Source organism: Ammospiza nelsoni, chromosome Z (genome assembly GCF_027579445.1).
Source record: "Ammospiza nelsoni isolate bAmmNel1 chromosome Z, bAmmNel1.pri, whole genome shotgun sequence".
Taxonomy (NCBI): domain Eukaryota; kingdom Metazoa; phylum Chordata; class Aves; order Passeriformes; family Passerellidae; genus Ammospiza; species Ammospiza nelsoni.
Window position 1 is genome coordinate 73,705,046 of NC_080669.1, and position 25,642 is coordinate 73,730,687.

The 25,642-nt window shown below is 46.4% G+C and overlaps 1 pseudogene; it reads right to left on the reverse strand.

Moving 5' to 3' along the window:
* Positions 1–25,395, reverse strand: part of LOC132087080 (E3 ubiquitin-protein ligase BRE1A-like) — a 59,901-nt pseudogene extending 34,506 nt beyond the window's left edge.
* Positions 25,396–25,642: the final 247 nt, after the last annotated feature.

The window sequence follows — 25,642 nt, forward strand, 5'->3', positions numbered from 1 at the left end:
TTTGTTTCATCTCCCCTAGGGAATTGATTCAATGCCAGCAGAGCGGTTGCCAGTATACGTGCCTGATCTCCTGGGGAAATGGCATTGGCAAAGCCCTCTGCTTTCACCAACACTTCTATCTTGGTTTTCAGGGTCTGATTTGCTCTCTCGACTATGGCCTGCCCGGTACTGTTATACGCGATACCTTGCACTAATGTGATGCCCCATTTTGAAGCGAACTCTTGCACTGGTTTAGAAGTGAAATTGGAACCATTGTCAGTTTTGATCTGCTTGGGGATACCAAGCCAGGCCATGGCTGTCAGCCAGAGCTGAATTGTGGCCTTGGAGTTAGTTTTATGGTGCCGTGTGGCTATGATCGTTCCGCTTTAAGTGTCTACTGTCACTGCAAGCCATGCTCGGGGCTTCAGCAGTTGACACCAAGTGAAGTCCCACTGCCAGATCTCTGAAGGCTTGAGACCTCTCAGGTTGACCCCGCAGGTGCATAGGGGTGACTTCTGGCAATGAGGGCAGGTGGCTACCATATGTTTCGCGTCCGCTGTCGAGATTTCGCATCTCTTCGCCAGTGCTTTGGCTCTGATGTGGAGCGACTCGTGCAGTTGACGGGCTTCCTGCAACATCCATACGCCTTTCACTGCAGCGTCCGCTTTGTCGTTGCCGATCTGGAAGTAACCTTTGACTGGGTTGTGGCTGTTGACGTGAATGACTGACACAGTGCCCTGTCGCAAGGAGAGTGCTTCTTCCAGCATTAGGGCTGCTGCTGATGTTGACACTCCTGGTCCTTTTTTTGTGTGAAGTGTTAAAGCCACCAGCTGGGTGCTTTTCCACGCCCGGGACTGTCCTCCCACTCCATTCACTGGAGGGACTTCTTTGAATTGCCAATGTCCAGGCCAATGTGCTTGGGGAAAAATCATGCAGTCTGATCCCATGTCCACCCAAAACTGGAGTCCTATGATGTGGGGATCCTGACTGCTGTAAAGGCGGCATGTCCCCCACACCATCAGGGGCTCCTTCCCTATTTTCATGGCCAGGCCACCCAGGGATCCCGCACTGGGGTGTCCCCTGCTGGTCCTGTGACACCGGCGCAGGTTGTGGCGGTGGGGGGTGCGAGGGTACTGAGGGTGCTGCATAACTCTGCCATTGTGCTGCTGGCGGGGATGCGAAATTGACTGCTCCCTGTGGGGGCATTGGGTATGAGGTTCCCCTGCCCCACTGGGGGATGGCATAGATGGACTGTCTCGCATTTGCAGCAGGAGGAGGCTGAGAATGGCCCATGCGCCCCCTCCCTCTCCCGTTTCCCCGGGGCCGGGATCTACAGTCCCTAGCGAGGTATCTTCCCACAGCTCCTACAGGTCCCCCTCGGGTGTGCTTGGAGTGAGGGTGCTGCCAGGGAAAGCTGTGCCGGCTGGGGACAGCTCGCTGGGTTGCTGCCCTTCCCCAGAAGCCTGGGCTAACGCGGTCGTCCTGCCACTCCTGCTTAAATACAATCCGCCCCGCCCCATCAAAAAGCATGCGGCTTATTTGCGTAATATCAAAAGTGAGCAGATCGTTATTGCTAGAAAGTTCGTCCTCAAGAGTGGGTACTACAGCTGAGTTGACCCCTTTTTCTGAAATCGCTTTGGCTTCTTTTGGGTTAACTGGCGTATATGCCCTTTGTTGGTTCCCCCGCGCTCTGGCAACCCCCACCGGGAAAGCGTGCATGGAGGCTGCCGGTGCCCGGTCCCCACAAGCTGCTTTTATTTTTCCCCAATCGGTGAGTTTGTGTTGCGATTGTTTCCCGATATTGTTTAAAGCTTTATTCGGTTTCGCTCGAAACCACATTAATTCTGCTCTCTCGGTTTGCGAGTCCCAGCCGGACTCGGTCGGCTCTTCCGAGCTGTCTGAGCAGCTGTTACTTGAAACAGGGAAACATGTTCCTGCTGGCAGACACTTGAGGCAAGCCAGGGCAAAACCCTGCCCCACTTCCCAAGAGATACCACAAGAACAGCCTGGCCTCTGGGCTGCCCTGGGACAGCAGGAAGCCCAAAGCCCTGTGCTCTCCAGGAATGTCTCAGATGCACATGCACCCTCCTGCTCCTCTCCCCACCCCACAGCACAGCAGCTCTGCAGCTCTAGGGGCACTGGTAGCAGCACAGCTCCTTGCAGGGGACACATGCAGAACACAACTGTTCCTTGTCAATGTGAACAGCCTCTTTGGGCTGCCACAAGACCCTTCCTCCCACCAGAGAGCAGCCAGGCTCCCACCTCACCTCTGTGTGAGGCTGATCCCTGCTCACAAGGGAAGAAGTGAGTTAGGTGAACTCCCACCTTTACAATCAATCCATCTAATGGATGAGGCATCCAAGGGGTTTTTCACTATTCAGAAGATCATTCTGTTTTTATTTTTCATGAAACTAGCCTCACTAGAATTCTTCTGAACTGTATGGAGATAGCAAGCCAAGACAGAAAGCTTCTACAACTTTGCCTATGTGTTGTTCCTTGCTCATCAACTACTTTGAAATCCCTTTCCTTCTAAACTATTGTCAATCCACAGTGGTCTCTAGAATTCGACAATTACACCTAGGAAGTGATTGCTTTGTGAAGCAAGTGTTCATGGCCTTTGTTTCTGTAACAATCCACTCAGTTCTGGGTTGGGTTTTATGGGTTCATTGCATTTATTTCTCTTCAAAACGAAGGAAGTGCTGGCACATAAGCAATGGCACCTCATGCTGGAAGAAGCTTTGCAATCCACATTATATATCCACAGGGTTCAAGGAGTCTGTATCTGCAGGGAAAAAAACTGGCCATCCAATTGCAAATTGCCACTTTTGCTCTGCTTCATTGTAGCATGGGGGTTTTTTTCCTGCTTTCTTTCCTGCAAAGACACCCAAAACCAACATAAAATATGACCTGCCTCAAAATTTCTGCTCTTGGCTAATTCTGGCAATTCAAAATTTTCTTAATGGAAATAGCAGAGGGCAGGTCATTCTAAATTACTATCCAACTGAGCTGTTAATATTTAGAGAATTAATTTTTACATGGTTTCGCAAAGGATAAAATCATGTGGCATCCGAGCTGTTAGAGAGGAGCATTAATCTTAAAACTGGGTTTCTTTCCCTCTGAAGAATGTCTCAATCAGGATTAAAAGAGAGACAGTTAAGGATTAATGAGATAGTTCATTCCTGATCTAGAAGTAATCCAGCAAAATTGGCAATTCCTTTGATGAGCAATACTACTCCCTACCAGAATTAAGCATTCCAGCCGCAGATCAGCAATGAAGTCAATCCAAGGGGGCCATACCCAGGAATTGGCAGAACTAAGGAACCAGAGGATCTGATCCTTTTTTATCCATCAGCAGGATTATTTCTTCAAGTCTCATCTCTCCTATCATTACCAGCCCACAGATGCCAAAGGAACAACAACAGTGTCAATGAGGCTTCCAACTTGAAAGCATTGCCTGACCCAGAGGCACCAGACACGGCATTTTGTCTGGCACAATTCCACTTGGCAGCGATCAGACAAGGCAGGAACAGGGACAAGGCAGAAGGCATCTCCTGCCCCAGCCTCAGCCTGCAACACTGACACAGGCAGAGACAGCCGGGGAAGAGATTTGTCACTGTGAACCTGCCACAGGTGGCGTTAGGCTTGTGCTGTCAGAGGATGACAAACTCACACCTTGCCTAGGCCACATCCATTTGGAGGTCTCCTTCTCCTACACTGGAAAAGCCAAATGGACTTTGTATCATAGGAGGTTTCCCTCTTCCTCCTAGTTCAAAACCAGGCAATATCCATGAATCTCCATCACATCTCAGAAGGTTCAGCTCAAAAACAGCCCAAAGGAAAGGTTTTCTGCTTTAAAAGCAGGAGGAAGGAATGGGAACATTTCTCATTTCCTGCTAAATGCCTTCCTTTTCTCTACTCATTTTGACACTAGAAAGGCTGCAGGGAGATAAAAGGCATGTGCAGGATGGAGAGGAATATTACCTTCTCCTGCACAGCATTTCCAGGACACCAAGGTACCCCTCCTTGAGGCAGGCCAGGGGGAAAATCCTGACCCACTTCCCCAGAACTACCAGAAGAACAGCCTGGCCTCTGGGCTGCCCTGGGACACCCACCCCCAACTCCACCCCCTTCCATTCCCTTCCCAAGGGCAGCCAACCCTAAGCCCAGCCAAGCTAGGCCTGAGGCTTTCACACTGTCTAGGATATAGACCTTTTCCAAAGCTATTTTCCCAGGCCTTTATTTCTGTAATTCACACTCAATTCTGGGTTGCAGCTTGTTGGTGTGGGATTTGGTTTCTTTCTCTTCACATCAAACAAAGTGCTGGGACACAAACAATGGCACCAGGCAGTGGAAGTTAAAGCAGCTTTGCACTCCCCAGTAGATGACCCCAGAATTCAGCTGGCCGAGAGCTGTAGGGAACAAATTCACCATACAATTGTTCCTCTTTTGCTCTGCTTGATTGTTACAGGCATTTTTTCCTGCTTTATTTATTCCAGAGACAGCCAAACCTTACATAAACATGATCTGCCTCAAAACATTTCTGATTCTGGCAGTTCCTGACAATTCTAAATTTCCTTAATGGAAATAGCACAGGGCAGGTCATTCTAAAATGAGCAGATAAAACTAATCCTGCTTTATTTGAGAGAACTAAGCCTGAACCATGGGATCTGAGGTCGGATCCCTTTTTCTGCATCCACAAAATTATTTCTTCAAGTTTCATCTCTCCTATCTGTTCAAAGAGGCTTTGCACTCTGCATCAGATCCCCCCAGTGTTTAGTGGGCCTATATGATCATTGTATCTGTAAGGGTGTAAACTTTCTTCTATATCAAAACTTGCTTCCTTATCTATTCCTTCATCCAACTCTACATTTAAAAATCATTTGCTAAGCATACATATCTGTGAAACTTTCTTGTCAAACTGTCATCCCTCCCAACAGTTTCCAACTCCTCCTGCTTGTTACCAGTATATACAGCTATAGGTAGAATATACAGGCAGAAGTACTAGCTATAGGTAGAATATACAGGCAGAAGTACTATTCCAACAGGAAAAGAACTTTCCACTTTTCCTCACCCATCTGCTCTCCATAGCAGTGAACCTGTAGGACATTGTAATGCCCATACAGCAGCTTCTGTTCCCTACAATGACAGGCTCCTTTGAATCCTGATGCATTCCCAGGCTGGTAAGAGGAACACACCATCCTGAACTGATTCTGGTGAGGACAGTTAATTCTCTTCAGAGTAGCTCACATGCTGCTATGTTTAGCATTTTGGAGCAAAACACTGTGAGTAACACAGCACTGTTTTAGCTGCTGCTGAGCAGTATTTACACAGCACCAAGACCTTCTGTGTCTCATGCTGCCCACCAGCACGTAGGCTGAGGGTGCCCAAGAAGCTTGGATGCCACACAGCCAGGACAGCCGATCCAGCTGGCCTAAGGGGTGTTCCACACCCTACAAGGCTGTGCTCAGCAATAACAGCTGGTGGAAAGGAAGTAGTGGGAGGATGTTCAGAGCTGCAGCATTTAATAACAGTAAGACCTGATGAAGCCCTGCCTTCCTGGAGATAGCTCAACTCCTGCCTGCCCCAGGAAGTAATCAATTAATTAATTCCTTGTTTTGCTTGTATAGACATCTCTGCTTTAACTGTTAAACTGCCTTTATTCAGCTCACCTGTTTTCTCACTTTGTCCCTTCTGATTCTCTCCTCGTTCCCTCAGTGGGGGAGAGAGCAAACAGTTGTGTGCAGATAACCCACACTTCCATCTCCCCACCATCTCTCTTGTCCTCTCTCCTTTTTCCCTATGACCTGTTTTTCAGTGTCAAAACTTCTTCTGCCAGCTCCTCCTTTTCCTCTTTCAGCAGCTTATGGATCTGGTTGGACTTGATACATTCTGACATCAGCTTGAAGTTGGCATCATCCTTCTTCTACATCCAGCTGCTACATCAGGCAGATGTTCTGCTCTTGCATGTCTTCAAAGGCTTGGCCTGTGACATCCATTTCTGACAGCAGGGCCTCTTCCTCCTGCAAAAGAATCACAGGCTCTGGCCAAATTGTGCTCTGGTCCCCCTAGAGTGAGCCTAAACATTTTATTCAGAGACACCAAACCTAGCAAAGATGGAGGAAGATTCTCGGTGTCAGGGAAGACCGAGAATCCCAAAGACCAGAAAAATGTATTCTCTACAAGTCTGCACCACAGCAAAGATAGTCTGAATTGAATTTGAAGGTGCAGAGAAAAGATGGTCACCAGTCACTTGTCTGGCAGAATCAGGTTTGACACAGTCGTTGCCAGAGCTGGGCAGAAACTAACACCCAATTCCCAGCAGCTGAACAGCTGTCAGATACACCAGGGCAAAAATTCTACATGTGCACAGCTTTACAGCTTCCAACTAACAGGCTGCCAAGCTCCTTAAACTCACTTTGGCCACTTCAGCATTGACAAGACAGAGCAGTTCTGTGCTACAATAACAAGAATCCAAATTCTAAGAAAGTACGTGTCAATTCATTGGCTTGCCTCTATCCTGCTGAGGCGGTTCTGCTCTCTCATTGGACTGAGCCTTTTTTAGCAGAAGGTATGTACCACTTCCATGCAAACATATTCAGTAAATATTACAGTGACCTGATGAGGTCTTCAGGGTGAGAGAAGTGGACGAGAATCTTGGTTCATGATCAGAAGGCTGGATTTATTGATATATGATATATAATACATTATAACTATACTAAAAAGAATAAAGAGAGAAGTTGCAGAAGCTGCTAAGCTAAGAATAGAATAGGAAAGAATGAATAACAAAATTCTGTGTCCAGCAGAAAGCAAGGACAAACTCTCCTGTGAGTGGTCAGCAAATCCAAACACTCACAGAAGACCAATCACTGCTGCACCTGTTGCATTCCACACCAGCTGATAACAATTGTTTACATTCTTCTTCTGGGGCCTCAGCTTCCCAGAAGATGAACAAATCCCAAAGAAAGGATTTCTATGAAAAAATGTCTGCGACATCTCACCTTTCTAAATTGTATAAATTAAAAAGAAAAATGCTGATGTGAAATGAACAGGAAATTTCTTCACCTGTAAAATATACAATACTAACAAATCACTAAAACAATCCTACAATCTAAGAAAATGCAAAAAACAATGCAAATAAAATTCAAGTCCAAGCAGCTGAGTTTCAGGAACAGTCCATGAGCTGAAGTTGTTTCTCTTGGACAAATCTGAGAGTCCTCTTTGGTCCTGAAACAGACTTGCTGCAAAAGTCCCATCAATAGTTATCAAAAGCCGTTGACAGTCTTATAACAATTTCAAACAATTTCAAACAATTTGAACAATTTTTGGAATGTCCTTTTCTGGCCCTTCAATGCTTCAGTGCTTCAGAGCTGCTGCCCGCTATTTTCAATCTTTTTTACTTAATTTTACTTTTTTTTTTTTTTTTTTTTTTTTTTTTTTTTTTTTTTTTTTTTTTTTTTAATCAAAAAGAGCAGCAGCAGAGCAGAGCAGTGCCAGAGAAGAAAAGGCCCTGGGGGCCCTGGCCCATGATGGACCAGGAACCCCAAAACTGGCCCACAAAAGGAGGGGGCCAGGACCAGTAGGAGAAATCACAACTCCCAGAAACATCAGGAGGCCAAGTGATGGCCCTGGCCCAAACCCATGAAGCAGGCTCTGCATTCCCACAGGCCTGCACCCTGCTGCCAGTACAATGGCAGCACGGGTGGTGACACGCTTCCTTTCCCCAAAACCACTGAGGCATGCCAGCAGCAGGGAAATAGAAGCCTTCCCCAAAAATCCCATCTGGGGTCTGGAGATATTTGTTCCCCACAACAAACCAGCTATGGTCTCCTCCATCTGCGCCCTCTTCCCCTGCAATGCAAATGCATCGGGTTTGTCTCTCATCTGCCCCATGGCTTCATCCCCACCCCATCCGGGCTGGGGACCAAAGGCAGAGCTTTCGGGATTCACCTGCACCCCGCCACTAGGGCGCAAGAGAGGTGGCAGAGATGGCAGCCTCCATGGGACAATCCCTGAAAAAACACCCCCCAACCCGCCGAGAATGCTGATCTTGAACACAGGCAGACGCACTGCCTCTGCCCCCAGCTGTCATGCACCCCCCGCTCCACGGAAGGGTGACCAGCCGCCGGGGCTGCTGCAGGGGCAGTCCCGGGACAACCCAAAACACTCGGGGGGGGGGGGTCACGCTGGGTGTAGGAGCAGCCGCGGGTTGCTCCGAGAGTCCCGTGGGTTCAGCGCCGTCTTCAACACCATCCTGAACAGGGACTGTCTGGGTTTGAGATGGCGGGAAGGCCGGTGGAAGCGGCGGGGGGGGCCAAGGGGGCTGGAGAGAACTCCTCCTCCGCTGAGCCAGAAGCTGGAGACGCATCGTTGTTGCCTAGCAACAGTGACTCAGGCGCAGGAAGCGCTGTTTCTGCATTCTCAGATGCAGGCGGGGAAGCCAGTGAAGCCGCAGGTGGGACCGCCTGGAGAGGCGGAGACGGGATCACCCGGAGTGGCGGCCGCGCTGGTGGGGCGGGTCTTGGAGGCAGCCGCGGGGCTGGCAGGGGCGGGGAGGCCTCGGGGACTGGTGCCACCCCCATCTCTGAACGGGGTGGGGTCCGAGAGGCCGGCTGTGGCGGCGCCGCCTCCTCCCATCCCCCCGGCGAGGGAGAAGGGGGGGGAAGAGACAGTTCCATCCGCACATGCCCCAGAGAAAAAGTAAATAAAACTTCTTCACGTGAAGTTTCATACCCCCCCCGCCGCGAAGCAGGGGGGGCTGGGAAGCAGAATCTCATCCCCCACCGGGTCTTCTCCGGCTGAATTTGGAGGGAATGGAGCCAACCCATAGCAGTTAGAAGTCCATGGAAAAATAGCTGATCTCCATTTCAAAACTGGGAAGAGCTTTCTAAATGCTGGGTAGACAGGAGGGAAATCACACCCCTGACCCCAAACGAATCGGAAAATGGAGTCCATGCATTCCCACACGAAAACATCCAAAGCGTATAGGACATCAGTAAAGAACCCAAAAAGCTTTGCCCATCGAAAGAACTCATAGAGATCTGGTTTTGACAAGAAAAATCCGTCCTCTCCACACCATTTTTGCCAGAGGGCAATAAGATTCTCCTCTGAAGGAGAGAACTGAACCTCTTCCTCCAAGGCATGTGTCCCCCATACGAAGAGCCACAAACTTCTGAGGGCTGGTTCATCAGGAAGGGAAAAGCCAACAGTACCTTTTGAAAGAGTCCAGCATGCTCTGGCCTGCTCCACGGTTCTGCTGCTCTTTCCGAATATCTCCCAGAGGATTTTCAGGTTCACTTTGTGGTCAGCCTTGGCTGTGAACTCTGTCCAACTTAGGATCTTCAGTTCTTCAGCTCCTGGCTTGAATCCACTTCTGTGGTCACTTCAAAGCAACCATCAAATGCTACACATACAGGATTTTACCCACTGCAGCAATTTTGCTCCTCTGGTCTTATCAAATTAATTTTTCCTCTGACACAAGGGGTCACCAAATATTACAGCGACCTGATGAGGTCTTCAGGGTGAGAGAAGTGGACGAGAATCTTGGTTCATGATCAGAAGGCTGGATTTATTGATATATGATATATAATACATTATAACTATACTAAAAAGAATAAAGAGAGAAGTTGCAGAAGCTGCTAAGCTAAGAATAGAATAGGAAAGAATGAATAACAAAATTCTGTGTCCAGCAGAAAGCAAGGACAAACTCTCCTGTGAGCGGTCAGCAAATCCAAACACTCACAGAAGACCAATCACCGCTGCACCTGTTGCATTCCACACCAGCTGATAACAATTGTTTACATTCTTCTTCTGGGGCCTCAGCTTCCCAGAAGATGAACAAATCCCAAAGAAAGGATTTCTATGAAAAAATGTCTGCGACACTAAACGAACTGAGGAGGTAATAAATCTTAAAAAGAAATTGTAATCTCTTCCCTTAATGGCTGATAAAGCCAATTTCTCCTCTGTGTGCTTCACCACGGCCACATGTTTAACTGTTTATTTAATATTTAATTGTTATTAAACATTTCCCACCATGGCCTGCCTGTGATATTCCAGCACTGAGGGTGGAGGGGGTTATTTTGCTGGTGGTTCTTTTGCTTGCTCAGTTTTCTTCCTTTTTGGTAAACAAGCACCAAACTCCCATCTCTGGCCCATACAGATATAAATTCCTTCTCTCTTCCTGGACGTAACCTGAAGGCTGCTCCTCCAGTTGCCCCAGCCAAAAGAGGAATTTTTCATCAGGAATTTCTCACCTGCTTAGCCCTGCCAAGTTTCTTCTGTAAATATTCAATCTGTTCTTCCACTGCTCAGATCTCATGGAGAGCATTCTCATCAGCCATCTCCTTACTCTCCTTTTTTTCCTTGTCTTCCAATTCTTCCACCCTCTGCCTCAGTTTTTCAAGATACAAGAACCAACCAGAAACAACACTAAGCTCAAGGATATGCACTGAGCATTGTTCAGAGCCTGTTTTCTCCAAAATTATCTGAAACACTCAGGACTGCCTTCAAAGCATGGCAAGAAAACCCCAGGTTCTCATGGGAAAGATGGGCAGTCAGTACACAGTTGTCCGGCTCAGCCTTGCCCACAATCATCACAGCCTGTCCTGTCCTAGCTTCTTGTATCTTTTACTAAGTACTGCCATGTAATCTAAGTCTTTACCCCATGTGTGTGTGCTGCACAGAGGAAGTGCTGCCTATAGGTGAGACCTGCTTGTGAACAAGGCAAGAGGGGATTGGAACCACAGGGGTTCCTTTCTCTCTTTCCCCATTGGCTTAGGTACTTGACAGGGACAGACTCCCTGATACGCCTGATACCAAAAATTCCTCTCTAATGGATAACCCTCCCTTTTCACTTTTAATTCTTATGGAATTTAGGAGTTTTTCTTCCCCATTGTTTCTTTCATCTTTCAATGTCTAATTTAATTTATCAGCAAACATGAAGTTTATTTGTAAAGGCAAATATCTTTTTCCATTATCTACCAGTGGAATCCTTCCCATTGGTTTTTTTATCTCCCAGTGCTAGCTTTATCCACCAGCAGACCCACAGCTTGTTTGTAAAGACAAATCCACTACTCCTCTCAATATGGAGTCATCCTTGGGTCATCTTATCCTGGTAACGTAAAACAGCAGCTGAATACAGGCTGGAAAAGAAACATGTTTAGGCACATGGGATGAAATGCAAGAAGTAGGCTGGAGATAGGTACCCTAACAATAAGATACAAACTATCCACCTCTTCTTTGGGAACCATATAGGACTGGGAACACAGCTGTGTCCTCTATTAATAACCTGCTGCTGTGAACTTCTATCCTATTGTTATGACACCAATAAATCAACATTACTTGACCCACACTATGAAGTATCTTCTTTGGTAATTCATGCTTTAGGCTACTGCACTGACCACATCACAATCAGATACAGAGGGTGTCAAGAAACTCTCTTGGTTCCAAATTGCAGTGATGCTGATCCCATAAAAGCAAGAACATGTAAACACCCCAGGCTTGGGGACTGTTCACACAGGAAAGGGAGAAACAGCAACTCTTACTTGAGCTCAGCCTTCAGCTGCTTGATCACTTCATCCTCCTTCTTTCTTCCATCTTTATGCTTCCCTTTCTCCTTCTTTTTGGACTCTCCTTCTTTGATTCCTTCTGCTTCTGCTTTTCCCGTTCGCACTCCTTTTCCTTCTCTTTCTTTTTTTTCTAATTCTCTTTCTCCTTCTCCTTTTCCTTCTCTTGTTCCCTCTCCCTTTCCCGTCTCTCCTGCTCCCATTCCTCTTCATCTCGCCTGGCCTTCATCTCATTAACATTTTCAGAAGCAGCCCTGGGAACAGTCACTTGGGCAGAAGGATCATCAGGCTCCTGCTTGATCTCTGCAGGTTTCTCCTTTGTGTCTTCAGTGCTGGACTGGGACTGGAGGAGAGCACTGCCACTGTAAGAGCAGATCTGGCGTGGAACAGCAAGAGAGATGACCAAGAAAACAAATGTTAAAGTTCTTAGCCAGGAGTCTTCCTCACCCCCTTCTCCCTTGTCTTCCCAGATCCATGCTTCCATGCCCCCTTTTCATGGAGCGCTACACAGCTACAAAGGAAAAGCATTCATTTGGTCAAAGGAAGCAGCAGAGTTCAGAGCTCCACAGAAAATTTCACTGCATCCTGCACAGCGTATCAGAAAGGTTGGTACTCCTGGCAAGGGTGACAGCATTCCCCCTTCTCCTAAGCCTTTCCCCTCTTTTCTGGCATTTCCTGTTGTGTTACCTTGCTCAGGTCAACTGGGCCTCTCTCAGTTTGCGCTTGTATCTCAGCACCTCTCCCTTCAGTGGTGGTTGTGATTCTGGAGGCTGCTGATGAGGTGACACATCTCCCAATTAATGCGCCCTGCAAAAACAGAAACACCTCTGCAACAAACCACACTTCTGCCAACCTTCTTGAGGATTGTCATGGAGATGGAGAGCAAGCTAAGTGACAATGACAAAGAACAAAATAAGACTGTTATCATTCTGCCACATAACAGAGCAACACTTTTGTCTGAAAAGAAGTCATGCCAGTTTTACACCCAACCATGGCCTCCCAATAAAACAGGTGAAGAGCTTTGGTTTTTGAGATGAAGAGACCTGCCAGAACAAGTATTTAACAGTAACAAAGAATCAACCCAGATGTTCTAGTGCACTGTAGCCCCTAAAGGGCAGTGTGGGTGAGGTAGTGGTCATTCTTAAGCACAGCACAACTCCATACCTTCTTGCTCACTGACAGCCTTGGACCTGCGATAAACAATATTCACCTCATCAACAAAGATGGACACATAGAAAAGTGAGAGAATATAGAAAGTGCACGTGCAAGTAGGCATTATAGTAGCCTTCTACCAGTAAGACATAACAACTAAAAGGAAATTAATGAAAAAGAAGTACAGAATCTGAATCCTCCTTAAAAAGACAGTGAGCAAACTATTGTGGACTAGCAGCAGTGAAACAGACACATATATACATGCATTCACCTTAGAAGTAATTAGGAGGGAAAAATGTTGTAAGCTGAAGGCCACTTATCTTTAAACAAACTCATGCAGATAAACAGAATTCAGAGGTGCCTCAAGACAGTTTCCAGCATCAGATCTCTGGATTTAGGTTATGGGGATATTTCTTATAACTGGCACTGACCACTAGGAGGAAATTTGGATTATTCTCCCCACCATATATTTACATACCACAGCATCACAGCTTATAGTGTTACCATCTTTAAAACATCAAAAACCCACAGGCTGTTTCCTATCTATCCATCCCCCACAGTGGGAAAGACAGAAATTCTTTGACTCTTTCAAGAGCCTCTCTCCCCACACAAGTTCCCTGATTGTTTCTGTTCTCTAGTTCCACTTGCACAGGGCATGGGGAAGGTGGAGGAGGGATCACTACTTGTAAAGACATGAATACAGTTTTAACCAGACATGGTTAAAATGGACTCAAAGATCAGAACGGGACACGGACAGGAAACCATTACAATTTCCAACGGTGGCCACGCGGTGTCACCAATGCACTGAGGTGCAAGTGGAGCCACAGACCCGCTCAATTGTACCTGGAGTAAAGAGCAGGCTCAGAACAGACACTGCAAATGAGGTTTTCTGCACACACAGCACCGCAAAGCTGAGGGCAGCCCATCCCACAAAGTTACAGATGTCTCACCTTGAGCTTTTCATTCTGTGTTGTTACTTCCTCAAGATCATTTGTGGCACAGGACCTAACAATTATCTAAAATAAGTATCTAAATTCTTTTCAATTTGTGGGCCTTGTTCTCCTTGAATGTATTCTTCCCCTTGACCACAACTAAGCTCCTGACCTCATCTTGTGGGCATTAATGGTGACTGTTCCCCCACAAAGGCTGCTCCCAGCTCCATACACCTGGTAGCCTCTGGAATTTACCTGCAAAAAAATGCAAAAGATTTCTTCAAGACCCAATGAAACACCTACAAGAATAATGCAGCAGGTCAAAGACCGAAGAAGGAATGCTGCAGGTTCTCAGCTCTCCCAGCAATGTCTCAGAGAGGATGTCACACACCCATCCAACACCCTTCCCACTTCCCAGGTCTCCTGGCCAGCGCCTTACTCATTCCAGGACATCGCCAGGTGGTGGTTGAGCCTCTGCTCTCTCTGATCTCTCATTGACAAGATCTCTTGTGGATGTTGTCAATGTCCCACTGAAGGTCATCAATCATGGTCTCCAGGACAGACACCCAGGATTCTGCTGTCTCCACCCTCTCCTGCAGCTTGGAGAACTGCAATCAAAGGAGTGCTTCAGCCAGCACTTTGCATAGAGCCAACTTTTCCTGATGCTGCTCAGAAGTAATTTTTCTCTTATCCATCATGTGCTTTTCATCTTTTGTGGGGTGACAGACTATTCCGTGAACTGTCCCAAATTTTACACTGGCCAAATCCCAAGACGGCAACAAAAATAAGACAAAACTGAAAATGGAGAAAGAGCAGGAAGCTGGTAATATCTGGCAGAATACAGATGCAGCCATCTCAGCTAATTCAAAGGGGTTTTTTTGGTTTTTTGATTTTAATCTTTTTAATCCCTATGTCCACCCCCTCAACAGAGCACCTAAGTGCTCAGAGGTCTAAGGCTAAGCAAGACCATCATAAACACAATTTTTAAATGAACTGAAATCTCTCAAACATATGCTGCTACTAATGTGAATCCTTTAACAACTGGGAACATCTTGAAACTGGTATCACTGTCAAATGACACAGAGAAAACCAAGGAATTCAGAATGACAGGTGCCATTTTCCTTCTTTCAGCAGCAGCATTTAGCTGCTGGAATTCCAAACTCAAGTTAGCTTGGTAGTAGAATGTTTCCATATTCCAAGTATGCTCATCGGTTCTACATACATTTGGAAAGCTGGGAGGAGTGAAGTTTGCTAACTTGCAGGGAAAAACATTCTCTCCGGAGAACTCAATTACTCACCTGAGGTAGTGAATTTGCCTAAAGAGGTAGAAATAAGAGCAGTTAAGGGACATCAGGCAGGGTATTCAGAAGGGACAACAGGTAGTCAACAGCTCAATGGAGATGTTCAGAAAGCCGTGCTTCTGCCAAAGGTCTCTGGGATCCCCCCTTTGCCCCCTGTGACTGAGCTACTTCCTGAGGGGGAGGGGGGAAGGGGTGGTGCTGGTGCTGTCTTTTCCACCAGAGGAGTTGGAGATAATTAAAGGTAGTGGGGCACAAGAAAGAGGGGAGAACTTATTAATAAAGGGCAGTAAACAGTGGATGCCAGGAGCTTTGACCCTGCAGGTGTTGGGACAGCCTTGTAATATGTGGTAGGGATAATTCATGCTATTAATGTATGGTATAAAATTTTATAAAATCCAAACCAAATCTTTTGACCACCCCAGCTGGGAGCAGCTGTCTTATTTAGATTCAACTAGTGCCAGGACACAAGTTAAGATAACAATTGATGCCTTAATGTAAGAATAGAAGCTTCTAGGATGATTATCACCGGTTTCCTGAGTTATTGGGAGCCACCCAAGAGCGATTATCACCTTGCCAATTGCATCTATCAAGACAGTCAGTGACGCCACGCCGATGGCACACCTGGACTCGGCCTTTGTCCAGCCCTGCACATGGAAAGAAACAGCAATGCACGTGAAGAGACACAAAGGAAATTTGGTCATCTTTGCCTTGGTCAGAATAAACTGTATAAAATCTTGCCGTGCAAAGCACCGAGTGTGAACAGGGGGGACTCTGACACTCAGGAGGTCAGATCCGTGTTCACCCAGTGCGAATCCCGGGCTCAACGCTGTCTCTTTGGCTGTGGTGGTTTCAAAGACCAAACTTCAGTATTGCAGACAAATTAATAAATATTCGCTAAATATTTTTAAAATTTTGGTGAACGATTTGATAATTTATAACAGCCTCATGGGGTGAGTCACTGAGACTTTCAGGGATTGGCAGAGACATTCATCAAGATGATGAACAAAAAGCCTTGGGTCTTTTTGTTTTAGCAAAACAAGCTATTAAGGGGTGCCTGGCTAAAGTTCATAACCAGACTACAAAGGAAATTGCAAGGCAAGGAAAATTACCTTGGGCTCTATGTCCTTTCCAGGGATGCTGGGTGTATTTTACTGAGATGCTCTGGGCAAGAGGGCTTAGATATCCTCTGATAAAGGTATGCCAGCTGGCAGAGTGGCCAGAAGAGTTTATAGCAGCTTCAGCAACTATTTGATCAGTGTGAGAAACGAGGCTCACTCTTTGAGAGAAGCAACTGCCTACTTTAAAAAATTTAAAAGGTTTATTAAACCTTAACAAAAAGTACAACAAAAGGACCAAATAAGGAAAAACAGACCTGGGAGCCCACCCTGCCCCCACACCATAGCTACCTACCACGCAGCTCACTGCTCTTCAAGATGGTACTTTGCCTTTTATACCCCTGGGGGTTGCATCAGCCAACCCCAGCCCCTCCCAAAGCCTGTCAGTAAACTCTTCTTTGCCATTTATTGGTGGAGGCTACTTTCTTGCAACTTGATTGGAGGGTTGGGTATTGTCATGCTTTGCCCCTTCTAGCAACGAGCTTTTCCATTCTCAACTGTCCAAGGTGTTATAGATGGATAATGAGATGATTGGCTCTCGCAATTAAAAGATAACTATTGTATAAATATTAGGAAAAGCTTTAGTGATGTACAGTTATGTTATTGTAGTTTAGATGTCCCCTGTTCTCCCCATAGTTCCCTTTTCTCCCCCTGTATTGTGACCATCAGACAGCTGGTGTTGTCTAGGACAGGCAGAAATAACGTGTGCACACGTGCCCCTTGTATGGGGAAGTTGGGAATGGAAAAGCTTGTGGGTATTGAAATAAAACAAGGGCCAGGAGACTTCTTCTCCTGTTTAATGCCTTTATTAAAAGTGATCAGCTCAGGATTGGGTAGCTCGGCGGGGCTGCAGTCTCCCGTCGTCTCTCCCAGGGCGACTCAGAGGAGGAGGATATGCACAGCTCTGTCTGCAAGGGGCAGAGCTGGGGGAATCCAGGCCTCGCTGGGAGCCTTTGGGGCGTGGTATTCCCGTCAGATCGTACCCCTCCCATTCCGTCAGCTTGGTCTCACCACTGGGGTCAACTCCCATGGTCAGGGCGAGAGGGTCCGAAGGTGTTCCGCGTCTCTGCAGGCTCAGCACTCGGCTCCTCACGTCCAGACATCACTCCAGTCTCTCAACTCTTAGGTGGCTCGTTGTTTTTGGGGTTTCTCCGTGGGTTTGGAGTCGGGGGTTCCACAAAGCATTCTGGTCTTGGGAGTCACTTTGCATAACCCCCCCCACCCTCTCAGGTGTCTTCACTATTCTGGGAAAGGTACAACTTAGCCTTGGGAAGGTCCCCACCCGTTACAGTCTCAGGAGAAGGGCCGTTAACTCGCCCCAGCCAGGGCTTTTACTAATACAAAAACAACCATTAACGACAACGACCCGTGATTACAATAACAAAGGCAGCAGCCCAGCAGCAGTGGTAACTTTTTCTCACAGAAAAAAATATTAACTGAATTTTTGTTCATAACAGTCCCCTCTCTTTTTCTTTGATCGAGCTTAAATTCTAAGCTCGCATCAACTCCCAATTTTTGTTTTGAATCTACTATAAATCTCTTGTGCACTTTGGTAATCATGGTTACTTAACCTTGTTACTTTCCTTGGTTTCTTCAGGTTGGTCTGCACGGCACATACTATTCTACTAAAACAGATAAATAAGCATAGTAAAAAGAGCAATCCTCCAAGTACACACACAGCGAGAAAAACTACCTTTTCCCACACATCCTTTTTGAAAATCTCCAGGTTCTCCCACCCACTGGGATCAAGTGTAGGAGTTTGTTCTTCATTATTTACACATGCTAACCTTTTTATTTCATTTGAAATGTTCCTAATAATTGAATTCTTTATTTTTAATACTGCCCGGAGCCGGATAACTTTGTTTAACATAGATATTGGGATCCGAATTTGGCTTTTACAATTTTGGATTTTCTCAATTTCTATTCTACTTTGCTTGTTCTGTTTAATTTCTCCCAAATCATTATATATAGGAACTCCCAAACTTGATCCAGTTTCTTTGGGTAATAAGAAAATTGGTTTTATCACTCTAGTGGTGCACCTGCCAGATACGATCAAACCTAGGGGTTGAGATCGCCTGAAATGTGTTCTAAAGGGGTTTATCTCTTTTCCAGTACACTCATATAAATACTTGTAACAAACAATTTTTCTTACCATTTTCACCATTTCTTTGCTTTTCACTAGATCTGCTGAGCTTGTTTCAGCAGCATCACATTCAAAGCACAACCAGGCTTCCCCTATAGGGCACTCTCCTAGGAGTGGCTGCCTAAAAGTGGCAGTATTGTATGCTCTCCAATACACTCTCATTTTTCTGATAAAAGACCAATTGGGAGAGGTTAACAAAATCAGGGTTAGAACTGATGTGGACTCTCGACAAGGAGCTTACTTCCTCCTCACAGAGGGGTTGGTAGCATTCATTGCACGGCTCAGCTGGGCTCCCCTGAGCACCACCAGCAATCAGAGCCATCAGTACTACCCTTCCCAAGAGTCCGGTATGGGCCATCTGCCTTCCGCCTGCCCACCCGGCCTTGCCTCTTGGGGAATTTTACTGAGGAAAAGCTTCCAAGCTCTTTAGAGTCCCTTCTACCCGCTTCTCTGCTTAAACCTCTCTTGGTCTGTTCCCTACCAATTTTGGTTTCCCCTCCCAGGGGAGTGCTCTGTAGAGGATTAACCTGGAGTCTTTAGAATTAAATTGGGGAACTTAACCAGACTTACTTATTTACAGTCTTAAACTTTTTACCAACATAGTTTACACAAAACAGTCTTAAAACATTTTAAGCAATATTAGAACTCTTAACAAACAATTTTTTCCACACAGTTCAGTCTTTTTGACTCTTCCTTCTGAGAGTCAACTTTAAATCTTTTGGTCCTTTTACCACAGTGTACTCAGGTGATTTAGCTTGTGAAGCAGATGAATCTTGTCCAGCGCCGGGGGGTGAGAGTGGTGTGGACTCTGGTCCAATGCCAAAGGGGGAAGCTGATGTTGGATCCGGTCCCATACCTGGGGGTGAGACTGGCCCTTTTATTCTTGTGATATGAGTCCAACCTTTTTCTTTGGTCCGCACAGCTGAATTTGTGATCTGGAGCACCTGGAAGGGGCCTTCAAATTTAGGCATTAATGTTCCCGTAGTCCATGATTTTATCAAAACCCAATCTCCTGGACTAATGTTGTGAACTTTTGTGTCGAGAGGGGAAGTTTGAGGAAGGTATCCTTTCTTTCTAAATCCCTCCAGAGTTCTTCCAATTATTTCTAAATACTTTCTGGTAGCTTCTTCCCCTTCCAGATAGTCTCCTGTGCTATAAGGTGTTAACAAGAATGGCAGCCCAAACATCATTTCATAAGGTGAAATTCTTATGTCAGCCCGAGGTCTTGTTCTGATGCGCAATAGCGCTAGGGGCAAACACTTCAGCCAATTCATCTTTGTTTCCTCAATCAATTTAGTTAATACATTTTTGAGAGTTTTGTTCATTCGCTCCACCCTCCCAGAACTCTGGGGGGGCCACGGAGTATGCAACCTCCATTTCATTCCTAAAGCCTCAATTATATTTTGTAATGTTTGGGACGGAAAATGTGGACCTCGGTCTGAGTCTATGGTGTTCACAATACCATATCTGGGGATAATATTCTCTAGGATTGCTTTTGCCACGACTTGAGCTGTTTCCCTCCTGGTCGGGAAGGCTTCTACCCAGTGTGTGAGATGATCAACTATAACCAGTAAATATCTGTACCCTTGCACTGGGGGCATTTCAGTGAAATCTATCTGTATGCTTTGGAAGGGTCTCAAGGCTAATTCCCTTCCTCCAGGTGCTACTTTTCTCATAACTTTCTGGTTCACTTTTTGACAAATGATACACCCTCTGGTAACAGCTTTAGCCAGGCTATATACCCCGATGCATAGGTTATTTCTTAGGAAATGATCACATAGTCCTTGGACTCCCCAGTGAGTTAATTTATGTAGTTCTGTTAGCACTGTCCGAGCCAGTGCTTTTTTCAAAAACACCCGTCCATCTGAGGTTAACCACTCTCCCTGTTGTCCTTGATGTAACTTTAAATCTTTTATTGCTTCTAATTCTTCTTCACTAAATATAGGTTCTTCCCCTTTTTCAGGTGTCATTTTTTGTCTTCAAAATTTTTACTGGATCCCCTGGTTCTAGAGCTGCTTCTTTGGCTATCTGATCAGCCAGTCGGTTTCCTTTAACTTCTAAACTGTCTCCTCTTTGGTGCCCCTTTATATGGACCACTGCTATTTCTGTAGGTTTTTGTAGGGCTTCTAGTACTGATAGGACTAGGTTCTCATGGGCGAAGCTCTTTCCCTTTGAACTTAAATACCCACGTTCCTCCCATATTTTCCCAAATGTGTGAACTGTCCCATATGCATATTGGGAGTCCGTATAAATGGTGCCCCGGTCCCCCTCCAGTAAGTCCAGTCCCCTTTTCAGGGCATATATTTCACAACTTTGGGCTGACCAGCTTGGGGATAGTTTCCCTTTTTCTTCAATTTGTAATGTTTCTCCATCTATAATGGCATAACCTGAAGCTCTTTTTCCATTTACTACTCTCGAAGAGCCATCTATGAATAAGCTTCTTCCAGTAGCTAGAGGCTGATCTTCCAAATCTTCTCTTACTTTTGTTTGGAGATAAACCAATTCTAGACAATCATGTTCTAAATTCTCTATAGGCTCTCCCATTAGGAATTGTGCTGGATTGAGGGCATTTGATGTGATAAATTCTAAGTCCTCTGTATTCATTAGTATTATCTCATATTTTAATATTCTAGCATCGGTTAACCACTGCGGAGCTCTCTGTCTCAGTACTGCCTTAAGATCATGAGGAGTATGCACTTTAATTTTTCCCTGTAAGGTCAATTTTTGAGTCTCCTCTATCAGGATTGCGGTTGCTGCTACTGCCTGTATACAAACTGGCCAGCCTCTAGCCACTGGATCTTACTATTTGGAGATGTATGCCACGGGTTTCCTGCACCCTCCCCATTCTTGAGTTAATAGTCCATAGGCAATACCTCCTTCTGCACTCACAAACAGGTCAAAGCCCTTCCTGAGGTCTGGTAAGCTTAGGACCGGGGCAGAAGACAATTTGTTTTTTTAAGTTTTCCAATTGTTGATCATCTTCAGCTGTCCAAATTAGGGGTTCTGGATCCACTAGTTTATTATACAGAAATTTCACACTCTGTGTGTATTGATCCAACCATAACTTACAATACCCAAACAAGCCCAGGAGTTTTCTCACATCTCTTTTTGTTTTTGGGGCCGGGAGAGCTAAAATACCTGAAATTCTGTCAGGGCTCAGTTTCTTATACCCTCCCCCTATTATGTGCCCCAAGTATGTTACTTCTGATTGCACAAATTGTAGTTTCCCTTGGGAAACTTTTAGTCCTTTCTCCCCCAGAAAATTCAAAAGTTTAATACTAGTTTGTCTGACCTGATCTTTTTCCTTTCCTGATACCATCAGGTCATCAACATACTGCAAGATCTGCACTTCTTGTTCAGGGACAAATTGTTCCAACAAACTCTCTAAAGCTTGTCCAAAGAGATTGGGGGATTCAGTGAACCCCTGTGGTAATCGGGTCCACCTTAACTGTTGTCTCCTTTTCGTACTTGGGTCCTCCCATTCAAAGGCAAACCAATCCCTACATTCTGTTGCCAGAGGACACGCCCAGAAAGCATCCTTCAAATCTATGACAGTGAACCAAGCATGTTCTCTTGGAATTCTGCTTAGGAGACTATATGGGTTGGGCACAACTGGATGTCTGGCAATGGTTCTTTTGTTGACTTCCCTCAAATCTTGTACCAGCCTATATTTCCCTTCAGCCTTTTTAACTGCCAGTATAGGGGTATTATGTGGTGACATGCAGGGTTCTAAAATTCCCTCCTGCAACAGTTGCTCGATGACTATAGCAAGCCCCTTCTTTCCTTCTAGGGAAATTGGATACTGTTTAACTCGTATGGGTGAGGTATCATCCTGCATTTTTATTGTTATCGGTGGAATGTCTAATAAGCCTCTCTTTCCCCCCTCAGCCCATACCTCAGGATTTATCTCTGCAACATCTCCTTGAGACAGCTTCATCACTTGTACTACCATCCTCCCTTCCCTTGGAACAATCCCAACCCCCAAATGGACTTGCAGATCCCTTCCTAACAAACTTTTTCTAAGTTAGGCAGATAAAGAAAATTAGCTTTACATTGCCTTGAGTTTCCAATTATTTTCACTTCTTCAATCACTGATGCTCTAAATGGTCTCCCCTCTGCACCCAATACTTCACAAAATTGTCTCCCAATTTCCATACCTTGTAGTATTTTGTTGAGACAGGACTTATCTGCTCCTGTATCAACCAAAAATTCAAATTCCTCATTTAGGGGTCCCACTTCAAAGTTTACCAAGGGCTCTTCTAGATGTTTCATCGGGTCCCCTATAGTAAAAAGCCCTTGACACCCCTAGTCCTCCCCCTTAAGAATCCTTCCTAAATTGTCCTGTTCCTTGGCTATTGCCTCATCGAGACTGAGCTTTTTACAAAACCTCCTGATGTGTCCTGCCTCCCCACAGTAATAACACTGTCGTCCTCTCAAAGGAACTTCTTGAGGTCTCTCCGTCCTTCGTGCACCGGTCAGTACTGGCCTATCCTTGCCTCCTCCTGGTGGTGGACCTGCCCACCCTGCCCTTTCTCTAGCTACAGCAACCATGATCTTAGCCTTGGCCTTTGCTTTATCTTCCTCCCTCCTTAAATACACCTTCAATGCCTCCTTTAATAACTCATTAATGTCCTTCTCTTGCCAATCTTCCATCTTTTCCAGTTTTCTCCTTATATCAGGCCAAGATTTGGTAACAAATTGGACTTTTAGCAGCATTTGACCTTCTGAGGTGTCTGGGTCTATTCTAGAGTACAACTGGAAGTTCCGCCTTAGGCGATTAAGCCAGGCAGCAGGAGCTTCATCCTTCTCCTGTGTACCCTCAAATGCCAATTGGGTATTAGTTCCTTTGGGAACTGACTCTTTGATCCCCCGTATTATCAAAGACCTTTATTCCCTCATGGCCTTCCTCCCCTCCTCCTGGTTAGGGTTCCAGCTGGGCTCCGTTAATGGCAATTTCTGTTCACCTGTTGGCACCTGGGGTCCTGGACTGTTATCTTTCTCCCATATTCTTATGCCAGCCGCCCTTATCATCTGGACCTCTTCTGGGGAAAATAATATACTGAGGATGGAATTCATCTCCCCCCAAGTAGATATTTGGACCTAGAAATTGATCCACTTGCTTGGCTATGCCCACTGGGTCCTCAACTAAATGCCCCAACTCTTTCTTGAATCCTCTCACCTCAGAAGCAGTTAGGGGAGCATTCACAAAGCCAACACCTCCCGCCACTCCTCCCATAGGAACCTCTCTGAGGGGAAAGAGTCTCTCTGTCTTCGAGGTCTTGGATCTGGTGCTACAGTATGGCCCATCTTCAGATGCCAAACTACTTTGAGGGATATCTGGGTTACCCTGAACATTCTGCCCATCAGCAGGTGTATTTGCTGATAGCTGTTTATCGGGCGAGGAGGCATTTGTGTCCCAACTAGGAGGAGGTAAAGGGACAGCAATAGGAGGGGGAGAGGGACCTGAGTAGATATTAAGCAGAGCTGGAGAAGGGGTGGAGAATGCAGCAAGTGGAGTAGGCACTTGTGATGCAGAAGGAACTGGAGGAGATACTGGGTTCATCATAGCGGAAGCTGAAGAGGTAGAAGGAGGAGTTTGAGCAGGTGGCAATGAGATGGCAGCCGGGGGAGGAACCGGACCTGCCATTTGAGGTGCTTGAAGAAGAGGATCATAAGGTGGAGGGGCAGAAGGAGGCAAATAATCCAGTGGGTCCCATCTTTTACTAGTTCTATCATCCCCTCCTTCATTCCCCTCTTTCTTCCTCTGTACCTTACAAATTCGCACCCCTTCATCCTCAACAGCACTCTTTAACCAGCAAGCCACATACAATAATTGCTCAGGATCAGTATCTCTCACATCCACTTATCCTTTGTCCCACACCAAGGCCATCCTCCTTGCAACTCTAATTCTGGCCACACTTCCATACAATAATGGATCATTTTCACTTTATCTAATCCCTCCGTGGCCTCTATAGAATCCCATTTTACTAACAGTTCTCCTAAGGGACTACTAGGAGGTATATCCCTCAGTCTCTTGCCGGTCTTTTTACTACTACAACATCCCATTTTTCAAGTCTCAATAAAAAAAAGTCCCAAAGGTGCCTCTACTGACCGGGAATTTCAAAAAAAACCTTGTTTGAGGAGCTTCAGCCTCCTCCACTGAACTTCAAATTTCTGCCTGATGCTCAGGACTTTATACTGAAACAACTGCCCAATCTCTTGATTGCCCAACTTCCCAACGTCAGGTCTTATATCTATCGGGACTTAAACACACGAAGCCCCGGCCAAGAATCCGGGTCGTGCCTGACTCCCTCAGTCAGGAAAACAACTGCCTGATTTTTTTAGTTCGCCTAACCTGCCAATTCTTAGGCTTCACCGTATCAGGACTTAAAAGCAAACCACAGCCTCCTTCGCTGGGGTTTGTGCCTGACTCCCTTTGCCAGGACTTACTTTGCCTGCAGGGCTTGTGAAACACCCGAATCCTTCTCGGGACTGACAAATCTTACTTGAATCCTTCTCGAGACTTACAAAAGTGCCTGACCTCCCTTTGTCAGGACTTTGGGGTGCGTGCCACTCATACACAGTAATTCACTCCGCACGCCCGGAGTGGGGGGGCCCTTTATTCCCCCTTGGGAGACGACTCACTCACACTAATTCCACTCGCTTTCCCCTGTTTCCGGCCTGCCCCTTCGCAGGTGTCAGGAAACGCGGTACTGAGGGGTCCCTCTCACTTCGAAGGTCCGGCTACCAGCCCTCGTCTCACTCACACACATGCGCACGTCTCCCACTCCCGCCACCGGATTTCTCACCAGTCCGGTGCTCCTCTGCGTCGCTGTCCTGAGCCGGTCCCTGGTCCTGGTAGCCAGCTGTCCTCTGAAGATCCAAGATGGCCAGTCCTGAGTCCTCTTGCGGCGTGGCTATTCCCCACGAGAGCCCCCAGCTGAAATAAAACAAGGGCCAGGAGACTTCTTCTCCTGTTTAATGCCTTTATTAAAAGTGATCAGCTCAGGATTGGGTAGCTCGGCGGGGCTGCAGTCTCCCGTCGTCTCTCCCAGGGCGACTCAGAGGAGGAGGATATGCACAGCTCTGTCTGCAAGGGGCAGAGCTGGGGGAATCCAGGCCTCGCTGGGAGCCTTTGGGGCGTGGTATTCCCGTCAGATCGTACCCCTTCCATTCCGTCAGCTTGGTCTCACCACTGGGGTCAACTCCCATGGTCAGGGCGAGAGGGTCCGAAGGTGTTCCGCGTCTCTGCAGGCTCAGCACTCGGCTCCTCATGTCCAGACATCACTCCAGTCTCTCAACTCTTAGGTGGCTCGTTGTTTTTGGGGTTTCTCCGTGGGTTTGGAGTCGGGGGTTCCACAAAGCATTCTGGTCTTGGGAGTCACTTTGCATAACCCCCCCCACCCTCTCAGGTGTCTTCACTATTCTGGGAAAGGTACAACTTAGCCTTGGGAAGGTC